General features: G+C 27.5%; 1 long non-coding RNA gene across 7 annotated transcripts; it reads right to left on the bottom strand.

Annotated features, from left to right (window-relative positions):
• Nucleotides 1-250: 250 nt before the first annotated feature.
• Nucleotides 251-15,602, bottom strand: LOC107261156. 7 transcript variants are annotated; one of them, XR_007216306.1, is made up of 9 exons: nt 13,679-15,575; nt 9,990-10,053; nt 9,735-9,769; nt 9,029-9,092; nt 8,053-8,116; nt 7,007-7,070; nt 6,752-6,786; nt 6,045-6,108; nt 251-3,556 (listed from the first exon to the last, which is right to left on the bottom strand). It is a non-coding gene; the product is annotated as an uncharacterized LOC107261156 (long non-coding RNA). The 7 variants fall into 7 exon arrangements; XR_007216303.1 differs by having other exon boundaries at nt 9,029-9,769; nt 9,990-13,769; nt 13,906-15,602; XR_007216305.1 differs by having other exon boundaries at nt 9,029-9,769; nt 9,990-14,481; nt 14,571-15,602.
• Between the last annotated feature and the right edge of the window lie 3,520 nt (nt 15,603-19,122).

Raw genomic sequence — 19,122 nt, 5'->3', positions numbered from 1 at the left:
AGCTATTCACATTGGTTCCCTTGGGATTCGACCTGGTTTCATTATTTCTACAAGTTAGTTTAGGAAAATCAGTAATTTATTTTGAAGGGCTTCGATAACACGTTCACTCATATTATATCCAAAATTGTTCGTTCAACTTTCATATCTTTATAAAGATAATTTTTTCATTTCATTTTCTTATATTATTATTTTGAAAATAATGTCTTTGTATCCAATTTGTCATGCTTGACAATGCGTGACTTATATTTGGCTATGATCCATGACCAATACATATGCGACTCAGTGACTGACAACTTGGACATAAGAATCAAGTTCCAAAATAACAATGTTCATAAAAAAATTCATATTTCAAAATTTACTTCTAAAATATCATCAAATCATTTATTATGGTACGTTGATATTAAAGCCCCAATTTCCAAAAGGCATTTCAGATTTAAAAGATTTAATACATGCAAAACCTTCATCACTAGTAACTCACTTGTTATGTACAAACAAAAGAAAAATTAACAAATGACAATTAAGAATTGTGTACTTAACGAATCACTTAACTTGTTATTATGAACCTAGCCTCCCAGTACTAACCATTATTTTAATATCGGATGTAATTCTACCAAATACTAAAACAAATATTATCACATTAATTCACATCATATAATACAACAACAATATATTTTAACAATACTCATAGCAATATAGTAGTAGAAATAACAACAACAACAACAATAATAATAATAATAATAATGAAAGCAATAATAACATCATGCAGTAAGATAAGTTAAGTATCAACTCACAAACTTATTGTTATCCTCAAATTGTATAGCTCTCAAAATTCTTGTGGAGCAAAATGGATGGGATATAAATAAAAAAAATCAAAATTACTATATGCTCTTATACATCAAGATCCTGATGTTATACTCCTTCCATGCATCTTGATGCACTGTCCATTTCATAGTTAGAGATAGCTTACAAAGAGCACTTTGATCAATCCCAAATTTCATTCAAAATTGTTCACTCACCTTTCATGTGCTTATAAAATTTTATTTTTAATAATATGAACTCTAAAATGATTTTAATTTTCAAAAACATCTCATCTTATTTTCTTATATTATTATTTTGGAAATAACATTCTTGTCTTCAATTTGTCATGCTACCTTAGTACTTGACAATGCGTGACTTATATGTGACTATGATGCACGACCAATGCATATGCAACTGAATAACTGACAAGTTAGACATAAGAATCAAGTTCCAAAATAACAGAGTTTATAAAAAAATTCAAATTTCAAAATGCACATCTAAAATATCATCAAATCCTTCTCATTTTTATCAAATTGATTTATTATGTATTTGAAACTAAAGCCCCAATTGCCAAAAATAATTTCCAATTTGTAAAATTTAATATATGGAAAACCTCCGTCACTAATGACTTGTTAGGTACAAATAAAATAAATTAATAAAAGACAATCAAGAATTATGTACTTATCGAGTCACTTAACCTATTATGAACCCAGCCTCCTAATACTAAACCACTATTTTGATATTGGATGTAATTCTAGAAAATACTAAAATAAACATTATCACATTACTTCACATTATATAATGCAACAACTATATTTAAACAACACTAATAGCAACATAGTAGTAGAAATAATAATAATAATAATAATTAATAATAATAATAATAATAATAATAATAATAATAATATCATACAGTAAGTTATGTTTAGTATCAATACATGAACTTATCGTTATCTTCAAATTGTATAGCTCTCAAAACTCTTGTGGAGCGAATTCGGTGGGATCTAAATAAAAAAAAATTAAAATTAATATGTGCTCTTATACATTAAAATCTTGATGTTGTACTCCTTCCCTACATCATGAAGTCTTGTCCATTTCATACTTAGAAATAGTTTAGTACGAGCACTTTAACCAATCTCGCAATATATTCAAAATTGTTCGTTCAACTTTCATGTCCTTATAAAGTTCATCTTTAATAATATGAACTCAAATGATTTTATTTTTCATAAACATTTCATTTCATTTTCTTATATTATTATTTTAAAAATAATGTCATTGTGTCCAATTTATCATGCCAATGCATATGAGACTATGATGCATGACCAATGCATATGCAACTCGATGATTGATAACTTAGACACAAGAATCAAGTTCCAAAATAACAAATTTCATAAGAAAATTCAAATTTCAAAATATACCTCTAAAATATCATCCCATCTCTTTTACCTTTATCAAACTGATTTATTATAGTATATTGAAACTAAAGCCCCAATTGCTGAAAAATATTTCCAATTAATACATGCAAAACCTCCATCACTAGTAACTCACTTGTTATGCACAAATAAAAGAAATTAACAAAAAAATCAAAAATTGTGTACTTACCGAGCCGTTTAACTGGCGAGCCTAGCCTCCCAGTACTCAACTACTATTTTGATATTGGATATAATTCTAGTACTAAAACAAACATTATCACATTATTTCACATCATATAATACAACAAATATATTTTGACAATACTCATAACGTCGTAGTAGAAATAGTAGTAATTATAGTAGTAGTAGAAATAATAATAATAATATCATGTAGTAAGTTTTGTTTAGTATCAACTAATAAACTTATCGTTACTCTCCAGCTGAATAGCTCTCAAAACTCTAGTGGAGCGAGTTCGATGAGATCTAACCACCTTGAAGTTTTATTCATTTCACACTTAGAAATAGTTTACTAAGAGAACTTTAAGCAATCTCGCAGTATATCCAAAATTGTTCGTTCATCTTTAATGTTCTTATAAAGTTTATTTTTAATAATATGAACTCTAAAATGATTTTAATTTTCATAAGAATTTCATTTCATTTTCTTATATTATTATTTTAAAAATAATATTCTTGTCTTATTTATCATGCTAATGGATGATCTTAGTACTTGACAATGCGTGACTTATATGTGACTATGATGCATGACCAATGCATTTGCAATTCAGTGATTGATAACTTGAACACAAGAATCAAGTTCCAAAATAATAAATTTCATAAGAAAATTCAAACTTCAAAATGTACCCCTAAAATATCATCAAATCTATTTTACCTTTATCAAACTGATTTGTTATATTATATTGAAACTAAAGCCCCAATTGCCAAAAAACATTTCCAATTAATACATGCAAAACTTCATCACTAGTAACTCACTTGTAATGTACAAATAAAAGAAATTAACAAAAAAAAATCAAGAATTGTGTACTTACCGAGCCGTTTAACTAATGAGCCTAGCCTCCTAGTACTAAACTACTATTTTGATATTGGATGTAATTCTAGCAAATACAAGAACAGACATTATCACATAATATCACATCATATAATACAACAAATATATTTTTACAATACTCATAGCAACATCGTAGTAGAAATAGTAGTAATTATAGTAGTAGTAGAAATGATAATAATAATATAATGCACTAAGTTATGTTTAGTATCAATTCACAAACTTATCGTTATTCTCAAGTTGTATAGCTCTCAAAACTCTTGTGGAGTGAGTTCGATGGGATCTAAACAAAAAAAAAAAAAATAGTTAGTGCTCTTATATTAATATCTTAATGTTCTACTCCTTCCCTCCACCTTGAAGTTTTGTCCATTTCATACTTAAAAATAGTTTACTAAGAGCAGTTTTAACAATCTCACAGGATATCAAAAATTATTCGTTCATCTTTCAAGTCCTTATAAAATTTATCTTTAATAATATAAACTCTAAAATGATTTTATTTTTCATAAACATTTCACTTCATTTTCTTATATTATTATTTCGAAAATAATTTTCTTGTGTCCAATTTACCATGCTATTGAATGACGTTAGTACTTGATAATGCGTGACTTATACGTGATTATGATGCATGACCGCAAGTGATTGACAACCTGGACACAAGAATCAAGTTCAAAAATAAAAAAAGTTCATAAGAAAATTCAAATTCCAAAATGTACCTCTAAAATATCCTCAAATTTTTTTACCTTTACCAAACTAATTTATTAAATTATATTATAACTAAAGTTCCAATTGCCAAAAAACATTTCCAATTAATACATGCAAAACCTCCATCACTAGTAACTCACGTTGTATAGCTTTCAAAACTCTTGTGGAGTGAGCTGGATGGGATCTAAATAAATAGAAAGCAAAATTAGTATGTGCTCTTATACATTAAGATCTTGATGTTGTACTCCTTCCTTGTACCTTGATGTGTTGTCTATTTCATACTTAGAAATAGCTTATCAAGAGTACTTTGATAAATCTTATATTATATCAACAATTATTTGTTCAACTTTCATGTCTTTATAAAATTCACTGTTAATAATATGAACTTAAAATGATTTTATTTTTCACAAACATTTTATTTCATTTTCTTATATTCTTATTTTGAAAATGATGTCCTTGTGTCCAATTTGTCATGCTAATGGATGACTTTAGTACTTGACAATGCGTGACTTATATGTGACTATGATGTATGACCAATGCATATGCGACTCAATGATTGACAACTTGGACACAAGAATCAAGTTCCAAAATAACATAATTCATAAGAAAACTCAAAATTCAAAATGTCCCTCTAAAATATCATCAAATTCTTTTTACCTTTATCAAACTGATTTATTATAGTATACTGAACTAAAGCCCCAATTGCCAAAAAATATTTTCAATTTGTAAAAATTAATACATTCAAAACTTCCATCACTAGTAACTCACTTGTGATTTACAAATAAAAAAAATTAACAAAAATAATTAAGAATTATGTACTTAACGAGTCGCTTAACTGGTTATTATGAACCTAGCCTCCTAATACAAAACCATTATTTTTATATTAGATGTAGTTCTAGCAAATACTAAAACAAACATTATCACATTATTTCAAATCATATAATACAACAACAAATGTATCTGAACAATACTCATAACACAGTCATAGTAGTACGAATAATAATAATAATAATAATAATAATAATAATAATATTATTATTATTATTATTATTATTATTACTAAGGCAATAATAAAAATCATATAGTAAGATAAGTTAAGTGTCAACTTATAAACTTATTATTATCCTCAAGTTGTATAGCTTTCAAAAGTCTTGTGGAATGAGCTAGATGGGATCTAAATAAATAAAAAGCTAAACTAGTAAGTGCTCTTATACATTAAGATCTTGATGTTGTACTCCTTCTTTGTACCTTGATGTGTTGTCCATTTCATAATTAGAAATAGTTTACAAGGGCACTTTATACAATCTCACAATATATCGAAAATTGTTCGTCCATCTTTCATACCCTTATAAAGTTCATTATTAATAATATGAACTTTAAACTGATTTTATTTTTCATAAACATTTCATTTCATTTTCTTATATTATTATTTTGAAAATAATGTCCTTCTGTCCAATTTATCATGTTAATAGATGACTTTAGTACTTGACAATGCGTGACTTAAATGTGACTATGATACATGACCAATGCATATGCGACTCAATGATTGACAACTTGGACACAAGAACCAAGTTCCAAAATAACATAATTCATAAGAAAAATTCAAATTTCAAAATGCCCCTCTAAAATACCATCAAATTCTTTTTATCTTTATGAAACTCATTTATTATAGTATACTGAAACTAAAGCCCCAATTGCCAAAAAACATTTTCAATTTGTAAAATTTAATACATTCAAAACCTCCATCAGCAGTAACTCACTTGTGATTTACAAATAAAAGAAATTAATAAAAAAATCAAGAATTATGTACTTACTGAGTCGCTTAAGTGGTTATTATGAACCTAGCCTCCTAGTACAAAATCACTATTATCATACTGGATGTAATTCTAGTAAATACTAAAATAAACATTATCACATTATTTCAAATCATATAATAAAAAAATAAATATATCTTAACAATACTCATAGCAACTCGATCATAGTAGTAAGAATAATAACAATAATAATAATATTAATTATGAAAGCAATAATAAAAATCATATACTAAGGTAAGTTAGGTGTCAACTTACAAACTTATTGTTATCCTCAAGTTGCATAGCTTTCAAAACTCTTGTGGAGTGAGTTGGATGGGATCTAAATAAATACAAAGCAAAATTAGTATGTGCTCTTATACATTAAGATCTTGATATTGTACTCCTTCCTTGTACCTTGTTGTGTTGTCTATTTCATATTTAGAAATAGCTTACCAAGACTACTTTGATAAATCTCATATTATATTGAAAGTTGTTTGTTCAACTTTCATGTCTTTATAAAGTTCATTGTTAATAATATGAACATAAAATGATTTTATTTTTTCACAAGCATTTCATTTCATTTTCTTATATTCTTATTTTGAAAATAATGTCTTTGTATCCAATTTGTCATGCTAATAGATGACTTGAGTACTTGACAATGCGTGACTTATATGTGACTATTATACATGACCAATGCATATGCGACTCAGTGATTGACAAGTTGGACATAAGAATGAGGTTCCAAAATAACATAATTCATAAAAAAATTCAAATTTCAAAATGCCCCTATAAAATATCGTCAAATATTTTTACCTTTATCAAACTGATTTATTATAGTATACTGAAACAAAAGCCCCAATTGCCAAAAAACCTTTTCAATTTGTAAAATTTAATACATTTAAAACCTTCATCACGAGTAACTCACTTGTGATTTTCAAATATAAGAAATTAACAAAAAAAATAATCAAGAATTGTGTACTTACCGAGTCGCTTAACTGGTTATTATGAACCTAGCCTCCTAATACAAAACCATTATTTTCATATTAGATATAATTCTAGCAAATACTAAAACAAACATTATCACATTATTTCAAATCATATAATACAACAACCAATATATCTCAACAATACTCACAGCAACACAGTCATAGTAGTAAGAATAATAACAATAATAATAATAATTATTATGAAAGAAATAATAAAAATCTTATAGTAAGGTAAGTTCAGTGTCAACTTACAAACTTATTTTTATCCTCAAGTTGCATAGCTTTCAAAACTCTTGTGGAGTGAGTTGGATGAGATCTAAATAAGTAGAAAGCAAAATTAGTATGTGCTCTTATATATTGAGATCTTGATGTTGTACTCATTCCTTGTACCTTGATGTGTTGTCTATTTCATACTTAGAAATAGCTTACCAAGAGTACTTTGATAAATCTCAGATTATATCGAAAATTGTTTCTTCAACTTTCATATCTTTATAAAGTTTATTGTTAATAATATGAACTTAAAATAATTTTATTTTTCACAAACATTTCATTTCATTTTCTTATATTCTTATTTTGAAAATAATTTCCTTATGTTAAATTTGTCATGCTAATGGATGACTTTAGTACCTGATAATGCGTGACTTATATGTGATAATGATGCATGACGAATGCATATGTGACTCATTGATTGACAACTTGAACACAAGAATCAAGTTCCAAAATAACATAATTCATAAGAAAATTCAAATTTCAAAATCTCCCTCTAAAATATCATCAAATTCTTTTTACCTTTATTAAACTGATTTATTATAGTATACTCAAACTAAAGCCTTAACTGCGAAAAAACATTTTCAATTTGCAAAATTTAATATATTCAAAACCTCTATCACCAGTAACTCACTCGTGACTTACAAATAAAATATTTTCAATTTATAAAATTTAATACATTTAAAACCTCCATCACGAGTAACTCACTTATGATTTATAAACAAAAGAAATTAATAAAAAACAATCAAGAATTGTGTACTTACCGAGTCGCTTAACTGGTTATTATGAACCTAGCCTCCTAGTACAAAACCACTATTTTCATACTGGATGTAATTCTAGAGAATACTAAAACAAACATTATCACATTATTTCAAATCATATAATAAAACAACAAATATATTTTAACAATACTAATAGCAACAGAGTCATAGTAGTAAGAATAATTACAATAATAATAATAATAATAATAATAATAATTATGAAAGCAATAACAAAAATCATATATTAAGATAAATTAAGTGTCAACTTACAAACTTATTGTTATCCTCAAGTTGCATAGCTTTCAAAACTCTTGTGGAGTGAGCTGGATGGGATCTAAATAAATAGAAAGCAAAATTAGTATGTGCTCTTATACATTAAGATCTTGATGTTGTACTCCTTCCTTGTACCTTGATGTGTTGTCTATTTCATACTTAGAAATAGCTTATCAAGAGTACTTTGATAAATCTTATATTATATCAACAATTATTTGTTCAACTTTCATGTCTTTTTAAGGTTCATTGTTAATAATATAAACTTAAAATGATTTTATTTTTCACAAACATTTTATTTCATTTTCTTATATTATTATTTTGAAAAAAAATGTTTTTGTGTCCAATTTACCATGCTAATGGATGACTTTAGTACTTGACAATGCGTGACTTATATGTGACTATAATGCATGACCAATGCATATGCGACTCAGTGATTGACAAGTTGGACACAAGAATCAAGTTCCAAAATAATAGAATTCATTAGAAAATTCAAATTTCAAAATGCCCCTCTAAAATACAATCAAATTCTTTTTACCTTTATGAAACTCATTTATTATAGTATACTGAAACTAAAGCCCTAATTGCCAAAAAATATTTTCAATTTGTAAAATTTAATACATTCAAAGCCTCCATCAGCAGTAACTCACTTGTGATTTACAAATAAAAGAAATTAATAAAAAACAATCAAGAATTGTATACTTACTGAGTCGCTTAAATGGTTATTATGAACCTAGCCTCCTAGTACAAAACCATTAATTTCATACTCGATGTAATTCTAGCAAATACTAAAACAAACATTATCACATTATTTTAAATAAAATAATAAAACAACAAATATATCTTAACAATACTCATAGCAACACAGTCATAGTAGTAAGAATAATAACAACAACAATAATAATAATAATAATAATAATAATTATGAAAGCAATAATAAAAATAATATATTAAGGTAAGCTAAGTGTCAACTTACAAACTTATTGTTATTCTCAAGTTGCATAGCTTTCAAAAGTCTTGTGGAGTGAGTTGGATGGGATCTAAATAAATACAAAGCAAAATTAGTATGTGCTCTTATACATTAAGATCTTGATGTTGTACTCCTTCCTTGTACCTTAATGTGTTGTCTATTTCATACATAGAAATAGTTTACCAAGACTACTTTGAGAAATCTCAGATTATATCAAAAATTATTTCTTCAACTTTCATGTCCTTATAAAGTTCATTGTTAATCATATGAACTTAAAATGATTTTATTTATCACAAACATTTAATTTCGTTTTCTTATATTCTTATTTTGAAAATAATGTCCTTGTGTCCAATTTGACATGCTAATGGATGACTTTAGTACTTGACAATGCGTGACTTATATGTGACTATGATGCATGATCAATGCATATGCAACTCAGTGATTGACAAATCGGACACAAGAATCAAGTTCCAAAATAACATAATTCATCAGAAAATTCAAATTTCGAAATGCACCTCTAAAATATCATCAAATTCTTTTTACCTTAATAAAATTAATTTATTATAGTATACTCAAACTAAAGCCCCAATTGCCAAAATACATTATAAATTTATAAAATTTAATACATTCAAAACCTCCATCAGCAGTAACTCACTTATGATTTACAAATAAAAGAAATTAAGAAAAAAACAATCAAGAATTGTGCACTTACCGAGTCGCTTAACTGGTTATTATGAACCTAGCCTCCTAGTACAAAACCACTATTTTCATATTGGTTGTAATTCTAGCAAATACTAAAACAAATATTATCACATTATTTCAAATCATTTAATAAAACAACTAATATATCTTAACAATACTCATAGCAACACAATCATAGTAGTAAGAATAATAACAATAATAATAATAATAATTATGAAAGCAATAATAAAAATCATATATTAAGGTAACTTAAGTGTCAATTTACAAACTTATTGTTATCCTCAAGTTGCATAGCTTTCAAAACTCTTGTGGAGTGAGTTGGATGGGATCTAAATAAATAGAAAGTAAAATTAGTATGTGCTCTTATACATTAAGATCTTGATGTTGTACTCATTCTTTGTACCTTGATGTGTTGTCTATTTCATACTTAGGAATAGCTTACCAAGAGTACTTTGATAAATCTCATATTATATCGAAAATTGTTTGTTCAACTTTCATGTCTTTATAAAGTTCATTGTTAATAATATGATTTTAAAATGATTTTATTTTTCATAAACATTTCATTTCATTTTCTTATATTATTATTTTGAAAATAATGTCCTTGTGTCCAAATTGTGATGTTGATTGATGACTTTAGTACTTGACAATGTGTGACTTTTATGTGACTATGATGCATGATTAATGCATATGCGACTCAGTGATTGACAACTTGGACATAAGAATCAAGTTCCAAAATAACATAATTCATAAGAAAATTCAAATTTCAAAATGCCCCTCTAAAATATCATCAAATTCTTTTTACCGTTATCAAACTGATTTATTATAGTATATTGAAACTAAAGCCGCAATTGCCAAAAAACATTTTAAATTTTTAAAATTTAATACATTCAACACATGGACCAGTAAGTCACTTGTCATGTACAAATAAAAGAAATTAACAAAAAACAATCAAGAATTGTGTACTTACCGAGTCGTTTAAGTGGTTATTATGAACCTAGCCTCCTAATACAAAACCACTATTTTCATATTGGATGTAATTCTAGCAAATACTAAAACAAACATTATCACATTATTTCAAATCATATAATACAACAACCAATATATCTTAACAATACTCATAGCAACACAGTCATAGTAGAAATAGTAATAACTGTAGTAGTTATAGTAGTAGTAGTAGAAATAATAATAACAATGATAATTGGAATAATAATAATGAAAGCAATAATAATATCATGCAGTAAGGTAAGTATGAACTCACAAACTTCTCATTATCCTTAAGTTGTATAGCTTTCAAACTCTTGTGCAGCGAGTTGAATGAGACCCAAATAAATGCAAATAAAAATTAGTAAGTGTTTGTATACATCAAGATCTTGATGTTGTATTCCTTCCCTGCACCTTGATGCATTGACCATTTCATATGTAAATATAACTTACCTAGAGGAGTGTGATCAATTTCAAATTAATACCCAAAATTGTTTGTTCATCATCCATATCCTTATAAAGTTCATTTTTAACAACATGAACTATAAAATGATTTTATTTTCACAAACATTTCATTTCTTTTTCTTATATTATTATTTTAGAAATAATGTCCTTCTGTCCAATGTGTCATGCTAATATATGACCTTAGTACTTGACAATGCATGACTTATATATAACTATGATGCATGACCAATGCATATGCCACTCATTGGCTGACAACTTGGCCACAATCATGAAGTTCCAAAATAACAAAGTTCATAAAACACTCAAATTTCAAAATTTACTTCTAAAACTATTATCAAATCCTTTTTACCTTTATCAAATTGAATTATTATGATATATTGAAACTAAAGCCCAATTGCCAAAAAGCATTTTCAATTTGTAAAATTTAATAAATGCAAAACCTTCATCACTAGTAAGTGACTTATCATGTACAAATAAAAGAAATTCATAAAAGACAATCAAGAATTGTGTACTTATCAAGTCGCTTGACTGATTATTATTAACCTAGGCTCTAATTACTAAATTTCTACTTTGATTTCAGATGTAACTCTAGCATATACTAAACCAAACATCATCACATTATTTCACATCATTTAATACAATATCAAATATAGCTTAATAATACTCATGGCAATATAGTAGTAGAAATAGTAGTAATAGTAGTAGTAGTAATAGTAGTAATAATAATAATAACAACAACTGCAACTACAGTAACAACAACTACAACTACAATAACAGTAATAATAATAATAATAATCATCAAAAATTTAATAATAATTATGCAGTAAGGTAATTTAAGTATCAACTCACAAACTTATCGTTATTCTCAAGTTTTATTGCTCTAAAGACACTTATGCAGCAAGTTGGATGGGACCCAAATAATAGATATTAAACTTAATATGTGCTCGTATACATCAAGATCTTAATGTTATACTCCTTCCTTGCAACTTGATGTGTTGTCCATTTCATACTTAAATATTACTTACCTAGAACTTTGATCTATCTCAGGTTATGCCCAAAATTGTTCATTCAGATTTCATGTCCTTATAAAATTTATTTTTAACAATCTGAACGCTAAAATGATGTTATTTTGCACAATCATTCATTTCGTTTTCTTATATTATTATGTTGGAACTAATGTCCTTGTATCTAATGTGTCATCCTAATATATGACCTTAGTACTTGATAATGCATAGTTATATGTGACTTTGATGCAGGACCAATGTATATGCGACTGATTGACTGACAACTTGGACTTTAATATATCTCGAGTTATATCTAAAATTGTTCATTCATATTTCATGTCTTTTTCAAATTCATCTTCAATATGGACCGTAAAATGATTGAGTTTTTAACAATCATTTGATTTCATTTTTTTTATTATTATTTTGAAACTAATGTTCTTGTGTCCATATATGTCAGACTAATATACAACCTTCATACATGACAATGAATGACTTATATGTGACTCTATGATGCATGACAAATGCACATGTGAACTCATTGACTATATATGCAAGTTTTATTGAAGAGTTGTGATCAAGAATATAATAATGGTTTAAGAATAAAGCTACTTTAATATGACCGATACAAAACCAACCATCATCACTGCAACAATAGAAAGAAGATACTTTTCCAGGATGAAACAAGAAAGTTTTGAAAAGTCAGACTTCAAAACTGCATATTATAAAATGATATTGCTTGGAAAAGAAAACCCAACTAGACTAATAATCTCCAAAGAGCCACATCGAGCAACACAGTTCAAACAAGAATGCAATTAATTTCCTATTGAACAACATTTTATAGAACCTGAACTTAAAATTATCCGACATTTTATTAACTTATCAATTTTTTCATGAACTTCTTTTAAATATTCTCGCTTGTCGTACAAAATCTTAAAGTAAACAAGAGAGATCCAAATTCCTTAAGAACATTAACTTAAGTAAATTTTTTAACAATACCATGGAATGATCAAATGACTACATTGCATACTTTACTTCAAAAGGCAAAATGACCCATGTAAAGCAAAACGAATAAAATATAAAGGGCTTATATGTCTAGGTCTTTGCTAGAGTAAATATGAAAATTAGGTTCCACTTTCATAATAGCTTCTTTTTCTTCATTCGATACATGTAACAAAAAAACATATGTATTGTTGATTGATATATGACATATTTGTTGCATATATTAGAACAGAACAAATAAATAATATAGACCAATTTCCCTATCCATCAAAAAGCAAAATGTTATCTGATCTAGGGAACAGTAGTAGCTGACTCCAGAAATAAGTTGTTGGAAAAAGTATCCAGCATGCAACGCAAAAGAAAAGACAAGTTTTGCAGACAATAAAAAAGTAATTTGAGCTAAATCGTTTCGCAAGTTTTTGCCTCGATTTGCACAAAGTTACTACTCTACTTAGTGTATTCATATTCCGAAAATTGAAGTTGAAAAGAGACATAAAAATCTTACCTTTGCTGAATCTTCCAATATCGCAGATTTGCTCAAAGAGCTCTCCTCCAGCAGCATACTCCATAGCTAGATGGCTTGGTGTCAAAACCACCTGCAATCACTTAAAAGCCCACTATTTTATATCCAGAAATTAAGTTAATCCTATTTTGATAAACACCTATGCAATAACTAGAACTTTCGGAAAAAAAGAAAAAAGAACAAGAAAGAAAGTGTCAAAGACAAACCACCTTGAAGCAAGTGACCTGTCATTTATGATCTCCCTTGCCATATTCTTATCAATCTCAAACCAAATTGAATACTGCATATTAGATTAATCAAAGAACAGAATCTCCACCTTAAATGAAATTAAAATCACTTTTAAGTATATTTTAGTCCAATTAAACACAAAATTGGCTAAAACTATAGTCTATGTCTAAACTCTGTAATTTAACAGTGCAGTCTCTCTTATTTTTCTGCTGATACAAGGAAAGTGATTTCATGCAGCAGTAGACAATGGTCTCCCCTCCTAACCCTTTTCTCTTAAAAAGAAGAAAAAAAAAAAGAAAGAAAACAGCGCAAGTATTAGAAAAAAATACAGAGACAACCCATATGTGCTCTTATTCCTTTCCTTTCTTTCTAATTTCTTAAGTACCACTAACAGTACTACACCAAAGCCACCATACAAACCACCAATTGATCTTTTTATCAACACAGATTCCTGAAGTAGCAATATTCTGCTTTTAACATCAATACTCTTCATTAAATAGAACATTGACTTTATATCAACATCCATGTTTCTTCACCATGCTTTGCAATACCAACAACTTATATCAGAACAAAACCAAAAATCAGTTTAATAATAATAATTGCATAGTAAAATTCATGTCGGATTACGAAGAATAAAGGCTATTACCTTCATTGTTAAGCCGTGAAGCCAGATGACAGAGCAACAAAAACAAAACTAATATCATTAAACACTCTTTTAACCATTAATTACATAAAAAAATGATCCAACAAAAAAAAACCAAATAAAAATGCAAAGAGTGCAATTAATCAAAATGACAAAGCAAAAACCACTTTACAATTACTAATCAAACTAAATCAGTCCCCATTTGAAGAGATAAACCACAACCTGTAACAATAAAGATCGACTTTTAGCACCAGACAATTTCCAAAAATCAGATTTGGCTAAGTTAGATGGGCATTGTTTTAGGACGAATCCATTCGGGCTGAATCGAAGAGAGAAACGGCTCAGTCATGAAACTTGATAACTCGCAAATACTGGGTTAAATAACCCGGTGGTGCTGGTGGTAATGAGTCGAATGAAATGGGTAGGAGAAGAATGGTGTAAGGGTTTGTAATTTAAGGTTTCAAAAACTTCTATTTCTGAAGGAGCCATTAGAAAATATTAAAGATACTTCAAGAATCAACGATGCCGGAGTTGATCTTTGCTTCCAAAGGATATCAATATTGTGCTTAAGCCATGCCTGTCAATTATTTGCGGGAATGCTCTGCAGCGTAGAAATCGCCAATAGAGCCCAAGCACCAGTGAAGTCTTCAATTTCGTGGCAAATACAGAGATGCGAGAATAGAAAAGAGGGAAATTTGTTCTACTCAAACGAATTAGGAAATTTGTAATATCAAGAGGCAAATACTGAAAGCAACGGATATACAACGGGAAAATCCTAATTTAGATTTCGTGACGCTGTAAAGCAACCGTTGCTAAAAAATTACTTTTTCGTTTTAAATGAACCGTTGCTATAAGCAACGGATAAACTCTCATTACTTTTTCGTTTATTGGTCGTCAATTAATAAAAGCTTCCCCACTTGTTTTTTCTTTTTTTTCTTAAACAAGCTCAAATAGCCCAATCTCAAACAGTCAATGTAGAAATTATATATAAGTATATTAAGATATTGGACTTAATATTGTATAAGATTATAATTATCTAATTTGTTAAAGTAGTATGACTCTGTGGTAATATCTACTTTATAAAAATACATCTAAACATTCAAAATCATTTAACTCATTACTAATTCATTTTGTAAATTAAAAAAGAAAAGCAATGGTCTTTTTTTACTAAATCCTAATAAAATAGTAAAATTTCATCTTTTTTAATTGGAAAATTCTAAAAAGACAAAATTTGTAGTTAAAACATTATAAGATTGCATTTTTTACTAAATCCTTACAATTTTAATTTAACCAAAGTTAATAGAATTGAGCACCTAAAATTTAGATACAATTATCACAAGATAGCAAATATCTAAATCTGCAAACAACCTTACCCGACAAGAAAAATAAAAGAATCATAACTACCAAGTAGCCAAGTCAAATATGCACTTAGAGAATTCCATCAATCTTAACCTATGAAAATGATTGTTTATATTAACACTTTCATAAATATATTGCTTTAAAATGTAGCTTTGGAATTAATAGTGTTAGTGAATTTGGATATAAATTGTTAACCTTTTAATTCTCATAAGACTAAAATATCACAAAAAAGACTACAAAATCATTTGTATCAAAAAGTTAAATCACATGATCAAATTTTATACTTTTTATTTTCTTAAATTTATATTATGGTTGTTTTTAAGTTGCTTTTCTAGTTATTTGTTAATTATTTATTATTTTTGTCCAATTATGAAATGAATTGATCGAGTGAAGTGATTTACATATAAATTCTGATGAGAGCTCAAGAGGAGGAAAATAAAAGAGATCTAAGATTCTTAGAACATTCCTAACACACTCTTTATTAATTATAAATAATTAACTATCTATTTATACTTATATTGAAATTCATGTGTGTTTCAATAACATTCTATTTTACTCTTTAGTCAATTATTTTATTAATATAAAAAAAAGAGAGAATAAGTAAAGAAAAAAATATAACTCTTAAAAAATGAGAAAAAGAAAAAGAAAAAATAATAAAATATTCTTAATTTCTTTTGACTTTTCTCATTTTAGGATAAATTAATAATTTAGGATAATTTAAAAAGTAACTTTAAAGATTTAAGGTACTCTTTTAGAGATGTGGCATGGGATGTTAACTTTCTCTACACTCAAGTGGTGGAATAGAAGCAGGGGTAATTTCTCTCTTTTTTGTTTAATATAGTCCCAACACTTTAGTTGGGGCATATAATTTTTTTTTCTATTTCAACTATTATTAAAATTCATGAGAAATTAATTATATTATATTGATTTATATTTAATACTCACTAAAAATATTATTTATTTAAATTTAAAACAAATTATTTAATAATTTGTAATGAAATATTAATATAAAAATTTTGAGAGGCTAAATAAAATGCATATAAATATAAATATAAAATATAAAATCATTATTATTAATAATTCCTAAACATGCCAATATTGTTAAACGCGTTTTATTCCTAATTCACAATCTATAATAATAAATTAATAGAACATTTGCTATAAGTCACACAATTATCATTAATAATAAATCCTCACATGCTATAATTTCAATAATTTAAAACATTCATTATTTTCAAGGGCCTCCACCGTTATTCTCTCCATGGCTTGTCCTTTTTTTTTTGAATTTTTACATAAATATTCTAAAAAGAGCTAAAAAAATATCATTTTTACTGTCAAAAAATTTTTCTTTAAAAAAATATTGTTAGTCAATATGTTATTTTAAAAATATTCTGTAAAATATTTTAGAATACCACACATCAATATTAAGAGCGAGAATTTGGGCTAGATGCATATTCAAATAAAAAAGAATTTACAAAAAATTATTAAATCCATTTAAATGTTTTCGATTAAAACTCTAAACTAACCTTTTTTTTTACTATACTATTTCTAAAAGGATAATTATTTTTTTATATAAAATGCATTTGAAATAACAAAAGTGTTTTCGTTATTATGGAATAAAAAAGGAATAAAGTCCAATTTGGCCACTGATTTTATTGCTTGAGTTCAACTTAGCCATTTTTTAAATTTATAGACATTTTAGCCCAATCTTTACGTATTTAGATTAAATTAGCCTTATTTTTTTATAAAAATAAGATAGTGAGTTACACTCTATCTAGAAATACATAATATTTTTTACATTAAATTAAATTACTTAAATTAAACGATATATATTGATATTTAAAATAATATATTATATTAATGTTGGAAAATATAAGATTGCATGTTATGAATAGACTATTGAATAAGAGACAATCTGTTAAGAGTTGGATATGTGATCAGTCTCCTAGGTCTATGAAAAAATTAGAGAAGAATAAGGAGAAGTTTTTTGGGTGGTTTATGAAATGGAATGAGACATAGGATATGAGATATCAAATGTCATGGATAAAGAAGATAAGCATACAATCAACATTGAACAAAGAAGTTGCACTTTAGAGAGTGGAAATTGATAGGAATTCCCTGTCAACATGCAGCTTGTGCCATGTACTACAAAAGTGATCATCCTGAAAACTATATGGCACACTAGTTTAGAGAGAATTGAACCTCCTGAGTTCAAAAAAAATGCCAAGACACCCCAAGAAAAATAGGAGGGAGGACAAAGAAGAGGTAAAGAAGAGATGAAAGTTATCTAGGGTTGGGAGGATCATTGACCTATGGAGTTTGCAAAGAAGCTGGCCATAATGTTAAGAGTTGTCCTAAAAGGACAGCAGAAATCCAGGTACTTAAGGCAACATGTTTCTAATAATTTACGTTCACTTTATGATAATTGGTTTTTAATTGTTTCTTTTTCTTTGTAAGATTAAAGTAAGAAAAAACAAGAAGAAGCAAAAACTGACAGTAGTGAAGTTAATGAGGCAGCAAAAACATCAAAATGTAAACTGGCAAAGGAGAAAGGATATAGTTCAACTGGATTGTATGATGTGAGCAGTGTTGATTTACTTAAGGAATTTTATAAATCAAAGCAGGCGAAGGAGAAGAGATCAAGTCCAACTAGTTTGTATGATGAGAAGGGCAAAGGAAATGACAACACACCTTATAAGTCTAGATTCATCAGGGAGAGACCATCAGTTGCTGAATTTTGCTTAAGCCCTAGTTATTGCACTACTGCAAGCTTACAGCCTGAACCTCAAAGGCATGTAGGAGTTGTGAATGCTGATAAACAATATTATTCACAACCAAAATGAAGGAATACAAAAATGAATAGCAAAGGAGCAGATTGTTATACTAACATGAGAACTGGAGTTGCAGAGCTACAAGTATATTAATTTTTTTTAGGTTCAACTACATGGTTATGTTCTGTCATTTACTGATAAATTTAATGCCATTATTGTAGTCTACAACACAATTACCAAAGCATTTGTATGGTGGGGTGGAGAAACCTACGGCTGACAAGACTGTGAATCCTATAACAGTTGCAAGACCAAAAAAACCTCTTACACCAAAAGACTTGATTCTTCAAAGGGACCACATTAATAGCACATTTAAATCAAGAGGTCTTTAACGGAATGGCAGTCCTGCTGTGAGCTCGAATGACTTG

The sequence above is a fragment of the Ricinus communis genome, chromosome 6 (assembly GCF_019578655.1).
Source record: "Ricinus communis isolate WT05 ecotype wild-type chromosome 6, ASM1957865v1, whole genome shotgun sequence".
NCBI classification, from domain to species: domain Eukaryota; kingdom Viridiplantae; phylum Streptophyta; class Magnoliopsida; order Malpighiales; family Euphorbiaceae; genus Ricinus; species Ricinus communis.
Note: the sequence above shows the minus strand (reverse complement) of the source record. Positions and strands in the feature narration are given on the sequence as shown.